A 4,397-nucleotide genomic window follows, 5' to 3' on the forward strand; every position below is an offset into this window, starting at 1 on the left:
TAATCTCTAAAATTTGCAATTTTTCACCGTAATTCGTCAAATTTCTTGCTCTAATCATGCCTAGGTTCGGATACTTCAACAAAAAGGTAAAAATTACACCCTAAACTCTAAAATTTCCTAGGTTTTGTGATAATTACAAATATTTTACCTAATGCAATTTTGTTAATTTCTAGTGTAATTAGAGTTAAATTGTTAGTATTTTATGCATGTATAACCTAGATTGATGCTAATTAACATGATTTGAAGCCAAAAACTTCAAAAATTTTAGAAATCTAGGGTTTGTGTTCTTGAGCAATTTGGGGCTTTTTGATATAAACAGGTTATGGCCGATTTTTGTCATGAATTATTGCTAAATTAAGTAGTGTAACATGTTTAGGTAGCTAAATGATCCAAACATTGATCCTAAACATGATTTTTGGAGATTAAAGTAGACTTTTTAAGTCTAAAATTCATGAACTTGATTAATTTGATATAATTGCCATTTGAGACTTATTTAATTGTTAGTAATGACTATTTTGACATGTTATTTGAGTTAAATGCTTATGAACTTTGTATAATTGCCATGTGTATAAGTTTAATTTTGATTGAACATGTTATTGTGGTTAATTTAAGTTGTTATATTACTAACACTAATGCATATTTGGATGCACAAATTTTGTGTTTAATGTGTTTTGCAGAAAACCGATACTGCTGGTGCTTCATCATCATCTAGACAACCACAGCAAGAACCTGAACCAGAATATGAGCCGCAATACGAGCCAGAACACGAACAAGAGCTACAACAGGAACAACAACATCAGCCTGATCAACATGTACCTTATTATGATCCGCTACAGTTTGATAATGAATTCATAGTAGTACCGATGCATCCGCCACTAGAATACCCAACGATTCCTGAACATACATTGCATCCTAATCTAAGATTTGACAGCAGCTGGAGAGATTACCCGGCATATCAAAGTAATAAATTCAAATTTGTAATGAAAGATCTAGAGGTGCCTAGGGTAATTGATTGGAATCCTTTGGAAAGGGTCCAACTTGCTGACCGTGTTAGGGAGCATTTGATTCAAAGGTATGGCAGCACTTCTTTTACTGATTGGGAACGTTTATTCACCATTCGTAGACCTGTATATAAGGAATGGTGTGTTGAGCTGATGAGTACTATAGCGTTAAATATAAATGTAGATAGATTAGATGATAGAAGTTTTCTTAGGCTTATACTTGGCCGTAGGATGTACAGGATGTCCATGCTGGACATGGCCAGGGCTTTGCAGATATATACACCCGCTGAATTACTACTAACCGATTGTATGAATTTGATTTATCGTGGTGAAAGGGTAGATAGGAATTTTGATGCGAACGCCGTCTGGAGGCGTATGTCAGATTATAATGTTTTTGGGCGGGGAGGAACACATACCTAATTACATATTAACAGAGCCGAGCTTCGTATAATTCATAGATTTTTGGCTAACTCGATTACACAGAGAGGTCACAACAAGGAAAAATTGACCTTACATGCTTTATTTTACCTAAAGTGTATTCGAGACCCAAGAGGCTTTGTTAATATCCCTTACTGTGTTGGTTTTTATTTATCTAAGATGGTTGAAGGAATACAGGAAGGGGGGATAATTGTAGGACGTATTTTTATTACTCTCATTGGAGAGTATTTAGGTGTAGATAAGGACCAATGGGGTCCACTTTTGGAATGTAGGGAGCAGGTTGAGCTTTTAGGAATGAGGGTTTATGCGGGTGCTAAGGTATTAAAGAGTAGACGCACCCAGGAAATACCCTATGAAGGTAGTCACCCTCAGGTAGAGAGAGGCTCAGATGAGGAGATGGAGGAAGCGGATGACATTAGAGATGTCATTCGGGAGGCTATGACTGATGTTTACCAGCATGTAGATGAGGTAGACATGACAAACGCGGAGAGATTTCATCGGATGGAGCAGTGGCAAGCCCGAAATGATTACGAGCATTCCAGGCAATGACAGCATGATAGATGGGACTATCATCAGCGTCAGATTATGAGCCGGCTGTCACCTCAGGATCACTACGTTCCGACCCGACCCGCTTACTATCCTCAACACCAGCCCGAGATGAGACCACCTTATACTCTCTACGACCCTAATTAGGCATACCAGTACACCTATCACCAACCATGGAACCCGAACGATGACATGAACTGGAACCCCTATCCAGATTGATTTAGTTCCTGTTGGTAATTTTTATGACTTTTAATTTTTATTATTTCTGTTTATTTATGTTTAAACACATTATATTATGATACTTTTATTGTAATGTTTAATATTTTTATTTGTTGTACTAATGTTTCATATTTGATTTGAAAGTTGGATTTTAAGTCCCATTTCAAATTGCCATGCTTGTTTATATTTGTATGTATGTATATTGTCAATTGTACAAAACAGGGTAAAACAGTGCATTTTCAAAGACTGGCATTAAGTTCAGCAAAAGCTAGTACTTTTGACGATAAAACGAAAAACAAATATGATGTAACAACAAGACGGAATGAACAAATGATGTGCACCATTTATCATTCAACAAACAAACTCCAATATGTTTGAAAACTTTGGTAAAATGTAATCATTTTTCTACGCTAATTACCCTCAATAATTTAAATTGTTACTGATTTCTTGCAAATGAGGGCATTGCAAGATCTTAAGTGTGGGAAGGGGTTAAATTCTTTCAGAATTTTAAAAATTTTTGACTTATACACTTGGTTACCATTAGAAATACTAGTAACGCAGTAGTTGTATTAGAATCTAGTGCTCTCTGTTAATAAAGAACAGCATTAGTCTTATATACTGACTACCCAATTCTAGTAAAAATTTTCAAAATTTTCAATTAAATGAACTCAAAATCATGTTTATACATATTTATGAACGATAAAACTAGGTGTTAACACCGAAATTATTGTTACCTCGGAAAGGACATAAATTGAGAAACAAACCAAAATGTTAGAATTTATTTAAAATAGAATAGAGGACAATAAAAAGGAAAATAAAAGCCAAGTGTGGGAAAATTTACCAAGTTATTTAAAACATATATCACATATGTTTGTACAAATAACTGAAGATACTTTTGCTTTGGACTAATCTAAACAGTTTTACCCAATTTAATGTAATATATTTGAAAGAAAGATGGATCTACACGATGAATCAATTCCATCATTAAAAGGAAGTAAAGTCTTCTGAAAAAGAAACACACTTCTTAATTTAGGTCATGAAGTTGTCGTCCAGACCAGCTGTAGGTTGACGAAAAATCTAGAAAAGTCATCTCTAAAATCAGCAGGAAATCCACGGACCTCAGCATAAAACAGGGTCGCCAAGTGGTCAGACTTATCCTAACCATGAAATGATCTGTCTCGTAAAATGGGGAGGACGCCGTGCAAATTAGATGGATAAGACTAATGAATCAGATCCCCAGAAAGGATAATCTCCTTAAAAGATCAAAAATCAGCTTTTAAGCCTGATATTACTCAATCCTTAAGATTGACTTGAAAGATTGAGAATTCAAACTCATGGAATTCAATGATATCTAAACTCGAGCTTGAACGAGAAAATATTTTGATCAAAATTGCAAACCGATTTGTTTTATGAAAATCCATTTTCAATACGTTCATTACCATTGAACATAAAATCCTAGGAATTCACCTGGAGTTCATTAGGTCACCTAAACCAAATCGGGTGTCAACCGTAAGAATGGTGGTTACATAATATGGTCAAAGATAGGACCTTGTGCCAGACCGAAAAACTATAGGGTGAGCTTTACTATTGCTCCTACAAAGGATAGTAATTGCATCCGACAGGTTATAGACCATAATTAAAAGCATGTCAGGGGACATTGCCTTAACAGTTGCTTGTTCAACGCTTTCCTTTACAACCGGACGGTAGTTTACCGAAAGGTAATATACGAAGGAAGTATACTGGACGTGTTGCTTTCCCAATACAAGGTTAGCAAGTGGGTGACACAAAACCTCAAGTTTTGAGCCAAAATTTTCAAATCTGAAACCCCCCAAACCCACAAAAACAATTTGAAAATACCGGTGAAGGGTTATTCCGGAAAACTTATCTAGGGTAAAAGCTAGATTGTATTTTCAAAAGATCAAATGTTTTCATAAAGATCCAATTTCCTTAAAGGATCTAAAATTTTATAGTCATGTGGGACTGTAAACCACATCGTTACTACCATTGTTTATACCGCCGTATAGAAATCACTGATGTACAAAGTGTGAAGAATAAAGAAGTGATTCTAGTATTTTTATTTCAAGACTATATTGCTTGAGGACAAGCAACGCTCAAGTGTGGGAATATTTGATAATGCTAAAAACAAACATATATTTCATAGCATTATCCCTCAAGAAAGACAAGCTTTTAGTT

This window comes from Rutidosis leptorrhynchoides, chromosome 4 (genome assembly GCF_046630445.1).
Source record: "Rutidosis leptorrhynchoides isolate AG116_Rl617_1_P2 chromosome 4, CSIRO_AGI_Rlap_v1, whole genome shotgun sequence".
NCBI lineage: Eukaryota > Viridiplantae > Streptophyta > Magnoliopsida > Asterales > Asteraceae > Rutidosis > Rutidosis leptorrhynchoides.